Below are 18,277 nucleotides of genomic sequence, written 5' to 3' on the forward strand. Positions count from 1 at the left end.
GAAGTGTGCGGAGCGGCGAAAACAGGGCATTCCCGGGGCATTCCGGAGTGGGGAAGGCAGAAATGCTGGTATGACACATCCTATATGTCGTCCGGCAGCCATTTCCCCTGCTCCGCCTTCCTGCAGCTAGACAGCCAAAATCGGCTGTCTAGCCGCAAATGCGGGGCGGCTAAAGCGTGGAGGGGACGATCCCCTCCGGGCTTCTCCTGCGCTGCATTGGTGACAGTCACTCAGAGGTGACTGCCTATCCAATGCAGGGCAGGAGAAGCGTGGAGGGGATCGTCCACTCTGAGTTCAGAGGCAGCCGCCTATCCCAGTAGGATTGCTCCCTAAGGGTATGAGTTTAAAACAAAATTAGGGCAGAATTTTTAAAATGCAGATTTTTCATATTTGATATTTTCAAGTGTCAGAACCTGTATGTTCAAAATTCCATAACCTAGCTTTAATAATACTGATGTCCCACCTCAGAAAATAGTCTAAATGTCAACATAACCCAGGTTATTTCAAAGCTTTGATTCAGCCCCATCTCTATTGTCTTTAAACAGCATGCTGTAAATAAATTATTGTGACGAGAAAGTGAAAAATGTTAAAATAGACAGCCAGAACGATTATTTCAGCCACTAGGTGGAGGTATTTTACACTATATCTGGGTAAAGCATGAAAAGTATTTCCTTCCATTCAGAGAATATTATCTGTACATGTTTGATAGATTAATGGTCTGTAGCTGTAAGTACTGACACCTCTCTCATGCCCACTTTCACATTCCATCAAAGAAACAGCTGGTTCTACTCCTGGATAATAGATTTATTTATTATATTTTAATCTGCCCAATAACCAATGTTGTCTGGGCAGATTATGAACAGTTAAAAGACTAAAATGCCATACAAATGATTAATATAAAATACAATACAGATATTTTAAAAGAATACAATACAATACAATACAATACAAAACAAGAGCACAGGAATTGATAATATGGCCATAACATATAGACCTAGGAGAATGCCTTGGAGAATAGAAAGGTCTTTGCCTGGTGCTGAAAAGTTTACTGGGTAGAATTCACATCTGTTTTTTCAAAAGTTTTTTTTTTTTTTAACACCTACCATAATATTTAAGTAAAGACAGTTAACTAGTTCAGTTCTCCCACTTCATCAGTTTGCTAGTCATGCTGATTGGCTGCAGTCCTAATCGTACTTCCTTGTGAGTAAGTCCCAAGTGATCAGTTGGATTTACTCCCACATAAACATGGAAAGGTTTGGCTCTGTGTGGCATATTTTCTGCAATCTGCCAAACAGCTGTTGGCAGACTGAATTAATTTCTAGACATGGATCTAATTTGTCAACACACTTGGTAAAGCAAGAGCTACTTGCAAATGTAAAATCTCTCCTATATCACTGTTACCACTACTTATAAGAGCCCCATTTGAGACTTGTTTCATTTAGGGTGCAATCCTATGCATGTTTAGACAGAGAAAAGGCCTACAACTCCCAGCATTCCCCAGCCTTACCAGTTGTAAGCCTTTTCTCTGGCTAAATTAATTTCTAGACATGGATCTAGAATCAACACAAATTTGTTTTTCTGAACTGCCCAGAGAACTTCAGCTATGGGGTGGTATAGAAATAGAATAAATGACATGACATGACACCACCACGTTTTGAGTTTCCCTGTCCCCTCAAGCCACAACTAATTACATTTAATGGAAGCTGGAAGAGATTTTGATTAAGAATGCAGATCATGGCTCTTCGATCATTTTAAGCATTTCAAAATGCTGCTGATACATTACGGCCCGAATGCATATTGCATGCTGTCTCTGTAATTTCTATGTGTACTGCATATCAGTACTGGAGGTGACGGACTCGACTTTGGGGGAGCTGGGGGTGGCGACGGCTGACAGGAAGCTCTGGCATGGGCTGGTCCATGACGTCACGAAGAGTCGGAAGCAACTGACTGAATAAACAACAACAACTGCATATCAGAATTATATACATAAAAAGATAGTAACAGCAGCATACACACACAAACCCCATTCCAGAACGCACTAATCAATCCAAGATTGGTATCTTCCCCGTGTTAAAAATAAACAAGTGAACAAATCAACCCTCTGCATATAGAAAACTAGAATGCATGTCAAGGAGAAGGCTGGGTAGCATTTAAAAAAAACCCTTCTCTCTCTTACTGGTTTTCTATGGGCATCAAGATTCTTTATATGGGTGATATTTAATAATGTAATATCCTACTAGCACTCTGAAATTGGTATAGTCTCAGGATGACTGTGCTGCATCTCTTTCTGAAAGTGAAATTGCTCAAGATAGACAAGAAGGAGATGAAGGGAGTGGTCAACATGTACAAACTGGATAACGGAAAGTAATGTGGGAGAGGAGGTTCAGGCAGAGGAGCTTGTCTGAAACATTAGGAACAAAAAGGATAATAAGAGATTAGAGAGAGTAAGTAATTAGAGTAAGAAAGAACTTTAAATATAAAGTAGTACAAGTTTAATATTGATGAGGATAGAGAGCCAGTGCTGAAAACTGAAAGGAACGTGTGTGATGTAATTATAACAAGCAGGTAAAACTTAAACATGATTTTTGCAGAGGTGTCGCAGTAAGGAAGGTCAGAAAGAAGGATGTTACTATAACAAATGAGAGATTACCAGAGCCTGGGAAAGCATTTAGCATAGACGCAAGGAGCAAAGAGCTGCTCTAGGAGATGTTAGTGGGTGACATAACATGATCCAGTAGTTATTTCAATGTGGGGAGAAAAGGGAAACATGAATGGCCTCAAAGTGTCAGGGAAGGATATGAGTCAGATATATCTAACTCATTTTAATACTATATATACTTACTATGACACTTAAATGTATGCTAGTACTCTGTATTAGTCTAGTACTACTGGAAGTATATTAGAACTGGAGGGCATACAGAGAGTAAGATTGACATGTCCAAGTAACAGGTGCAAGATAGTAGCAGACATAGGTTTGATATGAGAGCACCATGCTGTATAACTTTTTAAGCAACCTTGCAATGTTAAACTCTGCAGACATTTTATTCCTAAAACCATGGGGAACTATTGACAAGACTGGGATCATGAACTGGATAAAAAGTGACAAAAATTAAAACCAGATGTGGAAGTCAGCATAAATATGGCTGCTGTGGTGACAGATTTTCTGGACCTGGTAGAACAGATCAAAAGATTCTAACAATGCAACAGGCCTACTCAGAAGTAAGCCTTATTGAGCTCGATGGGATTTACTCCCATTTAAGTGTGCATAGAATTGCAGCCAAAGGGCAGAATTAAATACTACACACAAACATGTGTGATGGCTGTTTAACATATGCTTATTTTGTTACGTATGTTTTTATTTTGTTAATGTTTTTATTTTGTTAAATTTAACGCAGGTAAGATAGGGTTAATAGTATGCCAGACAGTGAGTGAAAGGTGGGAGGGGCCTGAGTGTGTGGGCAGATTCTGAGGTTATATAAAGGATGAAGTGACAGGAGTCAGATAAGGGTTAGGGACTGAAGAAGCAACATCTAGGCAGTGGGGTTTGTGTGTGGGATTTTAGGAGGGTAGGGTAGGCAGGGAAGTTAGGAACAAGCATTGATGAATAATAATAACTTATAACTTTTCATGTTTTAAATAAATCTTCATTTGTTCTTAAAAATCCAAATTCCCACGTATTGATTGATGTTTACACTACCTTTGTTATATCTGTTTCCTGGTTACTTCTCCTGTAGTGGTTTGAAAGAACTAATTGAGTATATTGAGTTTCTCTGGAACCTGAAGAGGGTAAAACAGCAAAGTTGGTGGGACAGTGGGTACAGCTGTCCCAAAGTGAAAGCAGATGTTCCTGAGGGGTTTGGTTCCCAGTTTCTGGGGCAGGGGCTGGGAAAAAGGTGGAATCTCAGGTGGGAATGTGACAGCTGCTTTTGTAGTTTGAAAGGGGGTGCTTTTGAGTGAGAAGTGGCATATGTACAGTCAGGGCCAGAAATATTGGAACAAGGATAACTGTTTTGACAGTTGGCCTCTGTACACCACCACATTGAAGTTGAAAGGAAACACACCCACATGGGAGCGAAGTCAGGACTTTCAGCTGTAATTCAAGGGGTCTGACAAAAGTGGGGCACTACCCATTCAGGAAGGACAGCCAGTGGCATGCACACACCCCCATTGTTGGTGGCTCATAAGTAATGGAACAAATGGCTGACAAGCAGCTGCATGGCCAGGTGTGGCCTGTTTCCTGGGTACCCCATGACCAATCAAGCAGATAAAAGGCCTGGAGGTGGTTCTGAGTGTTACATTTGCATTTGGTAGCTGTTCACTGGAACTCCCAACATGAGGTCCAATGCGAGTGAAGGAGGCCATCATTAGGCTGAGGAAACAAAATAAACCCATCAGAGAGATAGCAAAAACAGTGGGAGTGGCCAACACAACAGTTTGGAACATCCTGAAAAAGAAGGAATTAACTGGCAAGCTCAGCAACAGGCCTGGATGACCATGGAAGATAACTAAAGTGGATGACCGCAGAATTCTGCTCATGGTGAAAAGGAACCCTTTCACAACATGTAGCTAGGTCAAGAACACTCTTGAGGAGGTAGGCATGTCATTGTCAACATCTACAGTCAAGAGACGGCTTTATGAATGTAAATACAGAGGCTTCACAACACGGTGCAAACCACTGGTAACGCTCAAGAACAGACAGGCCAGATTAGCCTTTGCCAGCAAACACCTAAAAAAGCCTGCCCAGTTCTGGAATAAGATTCTTTCGACCGATGAAACCAAGATTAACTTGTACCAGAATGATAGGAAGAGAAAAGTATGGAGAAGGAAAGGAACAGCTCATGATCCAAAGCATACCACATCATCTGTCAAACATGATGGAGGCAGTGTTCTGGCATGGGCATGTATGGCTGCCAATGGAACCGGGTCACTGGTGTTTATTAATGACCTGACTGCTGATAAAAGCAGCAGGATGAATTCTGACGTGTATAGGGCTATACTTTCTGCTCAGATTCAGCCGAATGCTGCCAAACTGATAGGACGCCACTTCATATTGCAGATGGATAATGACCCAAACCATACAGCAAAAGCTACCCAAGAGTTTCTCAAGGCAAAGAAGTGGGATATTCTTCAATGGCCAAGTCAGTCACCTGATCTCAACCCAATAGAGCATGCTTTTCACTTACTGAAGACTGCAGGCAGAAAGACCCACAAACAAGCAGCAGCTGAAGGCAGCTGCAGTCAAGGCCTGGCAAAGCATCTCAGGGGAAGAAACTCAGCATTGGGTCATGTCCATGGGTTCCAGACTTCAGGCAGTCATTGACTGCAAAGGATTTTCATCCAGGTATTAAAGGCGATCCTTAAGTTTGGAATGACGTTGGTTTGTTCCGTTACTTATGAGCCACCAACGATGGGTGTGTGTGTATGCCACTGGCTGTACTTCCTGAATGGTTAGTGCCCCACTTTTGTCAAACCCCTTGAATTACAGCTGAAAGTCCTGACTTCGCTCCCATCCGGGTGTGTTTCCTTTCAACTTCAATGTGGTGGTGTACAGAGGCCAACTGCCGAAACAGTTATCCTTGTTCCAATATTTCTGGCCCTAACTGTATGTTTTTGTGTGTATGTGCTTAATTCTTTTCCTGCTTGCACCTTTTATCTGAACAGCCCCCTCCCCACCCAATCACTGCCCCATAACTCAATATCCTCATTTGACATTGCAGGTATGTTTTAAACCACAAACATATACCTGGAACTCCGCAGGGGGACTGGGTTAACAAGGGAGCTTCAGAGGAAAAGCAGCAAGCAGGAAAAGGGTTAAGCCTTCTTCCCCTGGACTTCTAGACATTGCAGGGATAAATGCACATCATAACATGCAGAAGGAAAATCAGCTTGGGAGAAGGGACATTTAACCCGAAAAGTGATGGAAAGGTAAAAGGTTAAGCACTTTCTCCTGCCGGAGTTCCAGATGCATATTTGCAAGGGTAACAGGTGTCTGGAACCCTGAGGGAGGAAAAGTGGCTTGGGGTGGAGGGGTTCCAGTGGGAAAGTGGTGATTTGGGAAAGGATTAAGCACTCCCCCTTCATGCTACTTCTCTGCTCCAATTTAACCCGCTCCTGAAGTGGTTCCTTAAGAAAAGTGAGCATCGGTGTTTCGTTACATGCATTAATGTACATGTAACATTTACTTCCACCCTGACTCTCACAATGGACTTGCCTTTTCCAGTGGGCAAGGTAAAACAGCACCAAGTGCAATTCTCAGCTACTACTCATGCCTCCCTATTTATAAAGTGCTTGTATACTTACTTTTGTTCTGGCCAGTTGGTCAACTTTCTGTACAAACACAAACTACATCTTAGCATCCTCTATATGCCATATTGTCTATGACACTGCAGAGGATTCTGGGGTGCATATGCAGTTTGCGCTTGGCATCTGCCATGCCAGAAGTGGCACCTGACAATCAAATTGTGTGCTGCTAGAATCCCCTCAAGCTCCAGGCCTGGATACAGCTGTACCTGTCTGTTGGCATGCCTGGACATAAACGTGAGAAAAGAAACTATTAGAATTACTGAGAGAGTGCAGAAGAAAATGATTTGGCCAAAGACAAGCATGCAAGACACCAACAGGAAATAAGAAAGCACTTCCAAAGACGTTTGGGTTGAAATACATGAAGATAAGTAGCAGATGACAATATCTCCAAGTGTCAAGAAGTAAAGGAAATCCCAAAGGATTGCATTTTTAACCATATTGTGAAATTCTCCATTTAAAGTAAAAAACAGTGTGGGGAGGAGATGATGCATAGAACCAGGATAAATTCACACCAGACCATTCCAATTTTCAAATTGTACAGTGGGAAGGGAGAAGAGGACTGTGGTTTGAGGAGGAAGTAAAATGTTTGAAGAGGGAAAGAGAGAGCAGGGTCCCTGAGGCCCATATAACATGTAACATGGCAGACTTGTGTTCTCAAATGTAGGCCTGCCCCAATCATGACCGAGGCAAAGGTGTGGTGTGACAGTGTGATTTAAGCCACTAAACAAATGTGTTTGGGGGATGCTGAAACCCCCCCACATCCACTTTCTGCCACAATTCATCTCCTGAAGTCCTCAACCCACCCTCACCCCCAAATAGGCTCCAATACCAGAGATGAACCTGGCTGAGAGAAAAGTGTCAGGGGGGGGGGCAGAAAGCCTGCACAGAGAAAAACAGCAGGAGGGGGCAGTATTCAACTGCACCTCCACCGCTTCTTTAGATGTGATTGGGGAAGACCCATGATTGAAGATATGGCTTTGCTGCCATCATATGTAGCTTGGGCTTGAGCCAGAGTGTCAATGAGGGAAGAATGGTAGTTATTTGGCAAGGGAGGGAGCTGCAATGAAGAGGAGAATCACAATGGGTAAGGTGAGTAAAGTCTTTCATTTTCTTCTAGAAATGCTCAGCAGAGCATGTTGACTTTCACTGTTGAAAATGTCAATCCAATTGGAGTTTTTAAATGCCTCATTCTTTCTTGCCCTAAATGTGGGGTGGAGTGGAGAACCCAGATGGTATCCATCTTTGGGCATCTCTACATCAGCCTAAAATCCTGCATTTAAAACGGGGCTTTCTGTTTTTGTTTTAAATGCAGGATCACTATAACTCCCTTTTTCACCCGCTTCCTTTTCCCCCTCCCCCTCCCCTTCCACCCTCCTCCCCCCACCCATAGCTGAGTCTTCCATTATCTTTAATTGATCTTGCTCTTCTTGTTGCTACTTTTCCCCTTTTCACGGAGGAAACTGAAGCGGAACACAACAGGGTAATTTGTTAGTTCATTATCTATGATCTATTTAAAAATGGAACAAAGGGCATTTAGTGCATGAGACGCCTTGGATGATCACGGTGTCATGTAAAGAACCCACAAACTTCCATGAAGGAGCAATCTCAATAAGAGCTCAGTGTGAAGCCTAGAGTTCTTAAAAAAAACTCAAATGTGAAATTGCTGATCTTCTAATAAAAATATGTAACATGTCCCTAAGATCAGTTCTTAGTACCTGGTACAGACCAGAGGACTGAAAGATGGCCAATGTAACACCAATTTTAAAAAAGGGGTCCAGGAAAATACATGCCAGTTAGTTTAACGTCTCTTCCAGGTAAGTTGGTTGAAAGTGTTATTAAAGATAAAATGAGTAAACATATAGGAGGACAAGCCCTAAGAATCAACATGTCTCACTAATCTTTTAGAGTACCTTGAGGGTGTCAATAAATATGTGGGCAGAGGTGATCTGGTAGACACTGTTTACTTGAGCTTCCAAAAGGCTTTGTTAAATTCCTGACCAAAGACTCCTGAGCAAACTTAGCAGTCATGGAATAAGAAGAGAGGTCCTTGTATGGTTCAGTAACTGGTTAAAGAAGAGAAAGCGGACATGGTAAATTCTCCCAATGAGGGATGTAAACAGTGGGGTTCCACAGGGATCTGTATGCTTCTCAACTTACAGAAAAATGATCTGGAATTAGGAGTGAGGTGGCTAAGTTTGCTGATGACACCAAATAATTTAGGGTGGTTAAAGCAAAAAGGGACTGCGAAGAGCTCCAGAAGGATCTTTCCAAGTTGGGAGAATGGGCATCAAAATGGCAAATGTGGTTCAATGTAAGCAATTGTAAAGTAATGTATGTTTGGGCAAAAAATCCCAACTTCACACATATGCTGATGGGATCTGAGCTAGCAATGACTGACCAAGAAAGTCACTGGCATTGTGGTGGACAGCTTGATAAAAATGTCAACCCAGTGTGCGGCTACTATAAAAAAGGCAAATTTCATGTCAGGTATAATTAGGAATCAAAAATAAAACTGCCAAAATCATATTCTTCTTACACAAATCTATGGTGTGACTACAGTTCTGGTCACCACACCTAAAAAAGGATATGTAGAGCTGGGAAAAGTGCAGAAAGGGGCAATTAAAATGATCAAGGGGCTGGAGCAACTCCCCTATGAGGAAGATAACTTCTCAGACTGTTTAGCTTAGAGAAAGGTGAGTGAGGGGAGACACGATAGCGGTGTACAAAATTATGCATGGTGTGGAGAATGTGGATAGGAAGAAATTTTTCTCCCTCTCTCATAATACTAAAATCCAGGGTCATGCCATGAAGCTGATTGGTGGCAGATTCAGGACAGATAAAGGCAGTACTTCTTCACACAGCGCATAGTTAAAACCACAGAATTCACTACCATAAGATGTAGTGATGGCCACCAATTTGGATTACTTTAAAAGGGATTAGACAAATTCATGGAGAAGGCTATCTATGGCTACTAGTCCTGATGGCTATATGCTACCTCCAGTATCAGAGGCAGTATGCCTATCTACACCAGTTGCTGGGGAACATCAGTGGGAGGGTGCTATACCACTCATGTCCAGCTCCTGTGGGCAGCTGGTTGGCTACTGTGTAAACAGAATGCTGGTCTAGATGGATCTTGGTCTGATCCAGCACAGCTCTTCTTATTTTCCCAAGGTCTTTTTATATGTCAGTGTTTTAATTCTTTCCACATATGGAACTTAAGAAGCCAACAGGGTAAAGTAAAATATCATCGCTGATAAGCATTTCACCATCCTTTATTACAAGGACAAGGACGTTTCAATTATCAGATTGATTAGAAAAACACTTAGTCATATTCTACAGTTCCTCTGATAACAAATAATGCATTTTGTAGACTTGAGCTATGTGTTGCAAACCTTGAATCTGCCTGAGGTACTTTATTGTTGTAGTTAAATGCATATGAAATTCTTTCAAATACGTGGATTAGAGACTCAATAGTATCTTGTTTCCCAGTTTCTGATTATCTGAACGGAAGATTCCTGTTTATCAGAGAGTTCTTTAACTATCTTAAGGCTTACAAGTAATAGTACCTACCTAAGAAAGCTAAGGACCTTGAGCTGGATTATTGACCCTGGGAAGGTTCTTAATGTTTACTCTCCTTTGTGCAATTTAAGGTATATTCCTCTGCAAGAAGCATTATTGTGTGTCCACTAGCCTCCACTACAGAAACCGTACACATAAAAGGATTTAGAAGAGATTTGGTAATTTAATGCCAAAGATATATGAAGTTTTCTGTGCATGTTGCTCAAATCCCAAAGTTCAAGCATCTATCTTTCTTTCTCTCTCTCTTTCTCTCTCTCTCTGTTTGTTTTAAAGAATCTTTCTGATTCACAGCAACAATTTGTAAGATGAAGGACTACCGTATCTCTAGGTCTGTCCTTCTGCCACATCAACCTCAACTGCTGGACAATTTTACATATTACTGAAAGCAGACCAAATTATGAGAGCACATGTAACATGTGCAATTCATATAGGCTCCAGATCTCTGCCCTGCCAGTACAAGAGGCAGCAGAGGAAGTGTAACATATCTTTGCTGGATCATTTCTAATAAGAGGAGGGGCTCCTGCCAGGCCTGTTGCTCTTAGGCAAAAGCGAGTAAATACATGGTTAGAATGGGGGTAGGCTGTTCTTACTTGTGTGCGTGTGTACGTACATACATACATACATGCTGTCTTTTCAGGAAAATCCTCAGCAGCAGATTTACCCTGCTTTTCTACTTTGGCTGGCTAATCAGAGCTCCCACTGAACCTTTATTCACAATGACTAGGAATAAGGGAAGGTTTCTAGATGTCAGTTTGACTGAACCTTAGGACAAATATGTGGAAGCCAGATTGCAACACGTCTAACCTCACAGGCTGGCATTGCATCGTAGTTCGTCAATCAGAACAGCCCTCCCGATGCATGCGTTGGACGATACCTCCCAGCACCCCCCAGCCAGCCATATGCAACATGGTAATGCCCTCAAGCCTGTTGTTATCACCCTTCTCCAAACAGTGAATGTAAACAGGCAGTGTGGGACTAATCCCAGGGTGTACTTGGTTCCTCCCTTGTGGGAGCTGCAAAAATGCTGCTGGTGTTTTTGGAGACTGGTCTGTTTTAAGGCTAGTGCTGCAGGACTGTGTGCCAGCTTCATTCCCACGTACTCTACCTGTATATGCCACAAAAGATAGATGCTAGTACAAGAATGCCATAAGGCTCTCTTCTCAAAGAAAAGAGACCCTGTAAGGCTGCTTTCTACTTTCTACTGCTTGGGGAAGGGGGAAGTAGCAGGCACTACTGCTGGGGATGGTTTGGTTTATGGGGAACAACATTGGGGGCTCATGGAATACAACTCTGACAATCTGGGCCAACATTTCGAAGAGTTGTGCTGGTCCTGCTCAGCTGACGGCCTCTTGTGCCCAGAGACTACGGGGAATATTAGAGACTTGTCCTCAAATCTTAGAGCATTCAATGCGGCATGCAAATTTCAGTCATCAGCAGAATTAGGTTCATATAGATGCATTTCAGTTTGGAGCCTAAAGGCACCATACTATGTATGTTTAGACAGCTTAGACAGCATGGCTGGCTGGGGAATACTGGGAGTCATAGGACTTTTTTCTGTCTAAACATGCATAGGGTTGCACCCTTAATTCATAATATCCAACTTTATTACTCAAGAAATCTCATATCTAAAGATGCTGCATCCCTTTCAGCAGCCATGCAACCTGAAGTGTGAATTCTTTAACCTTTTGGAGCAGCTCCTTTTCGGTCTGAATCGCAAAGAGGCACATTACATCAGTTGATTGCAGGTTTTATTACACCATTCTGAAATACAGCCCGAAGATCCAGCATGCTTTAGAAACAATCAGCTCTTTAAAAAATCGAAACATATAACTCACTGATGTGATGCCAAAAACATCCAGATTTGGTTTGTGGCACAAGCACTATTCACTGTATTAAATTCTGCCCCTTCAACTGAAAAATGAAGAAATAATACATAGGCTACTTTGAAACCATTACAAAAAAGAAATTAAATACATATCCTTTTCAGGCTTGCACCTCTCTTTGCCAATTAAAAAAAAATCCCATACGCTCTGCTTTCTTTCTTATGCTGCTGTTTCCTCAAATTTAATATTTAAATCATGAACTTAAAGAGAGGGGGAAGCAGGACCATTCTACCAACCCTGCTGAAAACACCTCCATGAAGACTCCTCCTCCCTCAACTGTCATCACCAGCAGCCATTACAGCAGGCCGGATTGAGAGGGATGAGAGAGGGAAACCAGGCCATTCTACCAGCCTTGCATTCCCCCCACCCTCTTCCTTTCTCATTCCTTGTGTGCCATGACTTTTTTAAGTTGTAAGCCTGCAGGCAGGGATTCTCTTGCATTACTGATTATATGTAAGCCTTTTTGGTTGATAGAAATACTTTAAATACAGTGATGAACTAACTTATGGCTACAATGTTCAAACCACTTCTTAAAAGAGTTGTGTCATGAAGGTGTTTTGGAATCCAGCCAACTCACAGTTAAAGACTGTGCCATTGTAAACTTCTAAAGCATCAAACAATATTGCTAATTCCCATGCCAAGCAGGTGGTACTGTTGGCTCTGGCTGGTTATATGATATGAACATATGAAGCGCAATTTAATAGATGTCTACTCATATAAGATTGCAGCCTTAAAGTCCCCAACCTGGTGCCCTCCAGATATTTTGGACTATGACTCCCAGCATTCCTGCTGGGAAGACTTTAAGGCTGCAATCCTATATGAGTAGACATGTACAGGATTGCACTTTATGTCTTCATACCGTATAATTGGTTGGGAAAGGCTGCCTCAGGGCATGGTGGATATCACATAATTTCTTGATGCAATAATTTCACTATTAGAAAGTATATAATGGACAGTATCCAAGTCTGCCCACATGCCAGCAGGACCCATCGCTTACGCAATGGGGAGCTAGTAGTTCTAAATGCAACCCAAAATGAGGGGAAACACTAGTTTCTAGAATGGAGCAGGTCAGTGGAGTTTGCAGAAGGCAACTCTACTAATCTGTCCCAATCCAGAAACAAACCTTTCCACTTGTTTCTAGGGTTGCTTTTTGAACTGCTAGCTTTCTGTTGGGTCCCACTTATGCAACAAAACTAGTGGGAGTGCAGTGGCAGTATTGGGTACTACTCACAGTTTATACTAATGTTTTCTTTCTTTTTTTAGTTCTGTAAATCCACTCAACCCCCATTAAAATGAATGGTGATGAAGGCTGCAAGTGTGCTGTGCTGATAGATTATCCTCATTGACTGACAGTGCAATCCTATACATTTCTATTCAGACTTAAGACCAATTCAGTTTGATGAGACTTACTCATAGGTAAGGGTGTGTATAGGATTGTAACCTATACGGCATATTCACCATCACAGAACCACTGTTTTAAATACTATTTCTCAATGAATACTTTTAATAAAACACACATAAATACCAAAGATAGCCATGGTGCTCCATAAGAAATCCAAAATCCACAGTTGGCCAATACCTTTATTAAAACTAACCAAAATGCTACAAAAGGGTGTGCAAGCTTTTGCGTTCTCTAGAGCTCATCGGGCTTGATGGTGCAAAGAGCAGGGTAGAGGGAGGGAAGGCAAAAAAGGTACAAAGGGCAGACCAGTTGTTCCGGCCATGAAGTCAGCAGCTTACACTCAGTTTGGTTTCAATCGAGTTTTTTACCCAGTGTACCACCTAAAACAAATCACCAGCTTTGCGAACATAAAGACTGTCATGTTTCTCTTTACTTCTGCTCTCTGCCCACCCAGGAAGCTGTGTGTTACACCCAACGCAAAAGACAAATCTGAGTTACAGTCGGCTTTTATGTTTTCCAGAAATGGAGAACATCCATTGTGTCTCTGTTCCAGAATTATTTCTTTATTTAAAATATTTCTAGGCCACCTTTCAGGTCAGGAGCCCTCCTAATGCATTGCTAGTTATAATCTGATACCTGTAGCACCTAGCAGTGACTAATTCACTCAGGGCACAATTCTATGCATGTTTAGACAGAAAAAAGTCCCAGCATTCCTCAGTCAGCCATGCTGGGTGTAGGATGCTGGGAGTTGTAGGGCTTTTTTCTGTCTAAACATGCACAGAATTGTACCCTCAGTTTACAATCTCCATTTTGAGACTGCAGACTTCTAAGCTGCAGACTTCATGGCCACAACATATGGCCTGATCATTGTACTTTTTTGTTTTCCCTCCCCTGTCACCCTGCTCTTTGTACCATCTAGACTGATGAAGTCTTCTGCAGAACTCAAAAGCTTGCACAACCTTTTGTGGTATTTTGTTTGGTCCTAATAAAGGTGTTGCCCAATTGTGGATTTTTAATAAAGCAGTTTAATAAAATAATAAACTAAGTCTTTAAACAAAGCTCTCATTTGACAAATATAAATTCCAGGACATAATATACTTCAAACTATTTTCATATGTGTGCAAACTGCACATAATTTACTAAATCAACACCCAAATCAGGCTGCTACAAGTCTCAAAGCATGACTTGTATTTGAACTGTTCTGAACTGTTTCAACATTACATTCTTTTTCATTCCAGGAAATGAGTCAAAGCAATTCTAGGATGTGTAGCTTTAGGAAAAGGGCAATAGTTGGGTAGCATGTTACTTCAGAATAAAACACTTTTAACTTGCGTCTGGAAAACTGTAGTAATATTTTAGCCCAAGGTCCATGCTTGAACAGGTTTAGCTGCATAGCTATTTAGATGAAATTCAAATATACTGCTGAAGAATCTGGTAGGAATATCACTACATCAACAGCCTGAATTAAAGCCAAATGATTTCAATTAAGGGTTTGAATTAACTGATTCTTGCATATGGAGGACTCCCTTCATACAGTAGACCTTGAACCAGTTTTCCTAAATAGGGACTGTTGTAGTTTGCACAATTAAAATGCTGCTAAGGGCACAATCCTATGCATGTTTAGTCAGAAAAAAGTCCTACAAATCCCAGCATTTCCCAGCCAGTTCACTGCGCAGATATTAGTTGCAAATTAAGGGTATACTTTTTAATAGCTCCGTAGATTTCTACAATAGTGAATAGGCATATTTCTTTGCAAATGATTTATTTGATCAACTGTATAAATAATAATAAAATCATTGTCATCATCAGGGCTGGTCCAAGGCATTTTGCTGCCTGAGGCAAAAACAAATGTACAAAATTCGACCGGACTGGCAGGGAAATCTGTCTTCAGCACATGAGGCATCATCCTCTACTGCAGCTGAAGCCTGTAAGCTAACTTAGGGGGTGCAAAGCAGGCCATGTGGCACATAGGTCTCTCCTCCAACACCTTGCTGCTGCCTCATGTAGGACAGCTGCTGTGTCATGTGGGGCTGCTGCTGTAAACCTAATCTGCACAGCATCAGCGCAATACACGGTGCCCCCATCACTCCTGTTACAGTTCCAATGGATTGTGTGTGTATGTGGGGAGGTAGTTTTCACATTTGTATCAGTTGCTCGCCCCCACTGCCAAAGTTTTATGGACAAGCAGTCAAGGCTGGAAATGCTGCCTTGTATATAGTCCTACTTGAGTTTCCACATTCATCCTACAAAAGAGATCCTGCTGTGCTTGAGATCTTGCTGTTTATTTCAGTTTCTTCACAGGTCATTACTAATTATGGATTTTTGATGGTAAACCCGTTCCCCTCACTCATTATAATAATTATACCCCTTTTTTCACACCGTTGGGTGGAAGACGAGAACAGTGGTGCAAATGATAATCTACCACCACCAGAGGCTGTGGCTTGTGAACTACCTGGCATGTATCATCACTAAAAGGCATGGGGAACTCAGAGATGGTTTCCCTTTGCATCATCACCCCATATTTACCCACAGAATCTAAACTTTGCCATGTCAGCAGCACCCTCATTGCATGCTTCCTTGAAACCAGAAAATGTCACCAAATGATGGAGAAACACATGGAGCTGAAGAAGGGCCAGACCAAGACATTTTTCTGCCTGAGGCAAAGGACAAGATGGCACCTCCTTCCACTCCATGTATAAAAGCCGACTAGACTGGCAGTTGTATCATTCTTCAGTACTGGCAATGGGACAGCATCCTCCACCACACCTGAAGGCAGCAGGCTAGCTTAGGGGGTGCAGGGCAGGTTGCATGGCTCACAGCAATCTTCAACACCTTGCTATGAATGCCCAGCATCTGCTGCCTGAGGCGATTGCTTCACTCTGCCTAATGGGAGGGCCGACCCTAATAACAACAACGAGTGGATTTCTTCACTCTTCCCCATAATCTTGGGTATATGTACTAATACTGCTATCACCTTCATTCTTTGGTTTTCATCGCTACAATGGCTGCCTCCTTCATGTTTTCACTGTTTAAAATCACAGGATCACAGCATTTGTTTGGGCTTTTTACATTTCAAAGGCAACTAAAAACAAACTTGTTTTCAAGCACAGTTATTTTCGAACATACTTTTTTTCAAATTAGACCAGAAGTTTAATTGTAGTTCCTGCCTGAGTTCTGAGCACATTTGTTTGGATTTTGACCCTTATACCATTGCACTGGTTACCAGTTTTTTTCTGGGCCCAATTCAAGGTGTTGGCATTGACATTTAAAACCCTATATGGTTCCGGCCCAGTCTGTCTTAAGGAGCGCCTCCAACATCACCAGGGATGCGGCTCAACGAGATAGGCATCAGAAGGCCTTCTGGCTGTCCCATCAGCCAGGACAGCTAGGCTGGTGAGGACTAGGGAGAGGGCCTTTTCTGTGGTGGCCCCCACTCTGTGGAATTCCCTCCCTAGTGACCTCCGCCATGCCCCCTCTTTGATGAACTTCTGCCGGGCTTTAAAAACCTGGCTGTTCAGGTGGGCATATGGGGTAGGTTAGGGCTTTTTAGAGCAGTCTTGTTTTGTTATTTTTTTTGTTCAGTTTATTATGCAAATTTTTTATTAGTATTGTATGCTGCCTAGAGTGGCTAGGTAGCCAGCCAGATGGGCGGCTAATAAATCAAATAAATAAAATATACCCAATAGACTACTTCCTCCATTGTTTACCTTGTACCCAGTATAGTTATATTATAGGGCTATAACTGTAGATTGTAAGCCTGAGGGCAGAAACTGTGTGGGATTTTATTGATCTGTAAGCCCCTCTGGGAATCTTTTTGGCTGAAGAGCAGGCTAAAAAATATTTATAGTAACAACAAAAATAGCTCAGTGATGTAGCACATGTTTTGCTTAAAGGCTCAGGTTTAGTCCTTGGCATTTCCATTTAGCTGAAGAATCAACAAAATGAGGTGGCAGAATAGGAATGTAGGAAGGGAGTCAAACCACTGGTCCATCTAGCTCAGTATTGTCTACATACACTGACTGGCAGCAGATTTTTTTTAAGGAAATAAATCTTTCCTGGCTCTACTAGGTGATGTCATGGATTGAACCTGGGCCCTTCTGCATGCACAGCAGGGGCTCTACCACCCATACTATACCTCCCTTAAATGGACTGTACCAGTTCAGACTGCAGGTGAGGAAATCACGTTGGATTTTTTTCCCTATGGAAAAAAATCACCCTGCAAAAAGAAAACTAGTACAGAGTTGGCTAGAATATTTATTTAAGCTGTGTCTATACCACTTGAGATTCCAGGATTCCCAAAACACATACAATATGAGAACCAATATAAAAACAATAAATATCTTATGATATTAATAAATACTTATAACAGAGCATCTCTCCCAAAGTGCTAGTTTTTTTTAAAACATCAGGGAGTATTTACTTAGAACAGCATACAAAAATGGTACTTGCAGTCTGAACTGTACAGCCCACTGTATTATCTCAGTATTCCAGAATTTCACTCTGCTGTATGTGTTGTATACAGCAGGCATCAGGGAGCGGAGCTGGGAAATAGCTGTCTACAGCCTCACAGAACTGCTCCCTGAGTGGACAATGCTGCTCTCGATGGACCACTTATCTGACTCTGTATAACGCAGCTTCATGCGCCCATAAATACTCTTTAAGTTCTTGTGCTTTGAATGGGCTCTCAGGAGTTAGGGTTGTTTTATATTTTGTTTTTAATTTATTCTTATGTGGTCTGGGCTTCTACGAAGGGGGCAGGCAGCCTATAGATTTAAATAATATATAAAATTAATGTATTACAGTGCAGCCTGTGCACGCCGATTCAAAAGTAAATCCCATTGAGCTTAATGAGACTATCTCCCAGATATAGGAGTGCAGCCTTAGCTACAATACTCATATTAAACCGCTGGTAATCTTATTCAGGGTCCGATGTAGTATCCCAGGAGCCTAGATCATAGGGTAAGAATAAGAACAGAACGCCATTATTACAGTTAATTAAGGGGGCAAACCGAACTGCATTCCGACGCGTAAGCGAACTCAGCGGGTTTTCTCGCTTCCTTATCGCCCTCGCATAAACGCCTTTCCGTGCCTTTTGCGCATGCTCAGCCAG

General features: G+C 41.9%; 1 long non-coding RNA gene across 1 annotated transcript; it reads right to left on the minus strand.

Moving 5' to 3' along the window:
- Nucleotides 1-787: 787 nt before the first annotated feature.
- On the minus strand, nt 788-18,254 carry LOC146354803 (uncharacterized). The gene is made up of 3 exons (XR_014788510.1): nt 18,182-18,254; nt 6,301-6,525; nt 788-1,947 (listed from the first exon to the last, which is right to left on the minus strand). It is a non-coding gene; the product is annotated as an uncharacterized LOC146354803 (long non-coding RNA).
- Nucleotides 18,255-18,277: the final 23 nt, after the last annotated feature.

The sequence above is a fragment of the Heloderma suspectum genome, chromosome 2, assembly GCF_057233095.1.
Source record: "Heloderma suspectum isolate Gila_16-S chromosome 2, 16-S_ref, whole genome shotgun sequence".
Lineage (NCBI taxonomy): Eukaryota > Metazoa > Chordata > Lepidosauria > Squamata > Helodermatidae > Heloderma > Heloderma suspectum.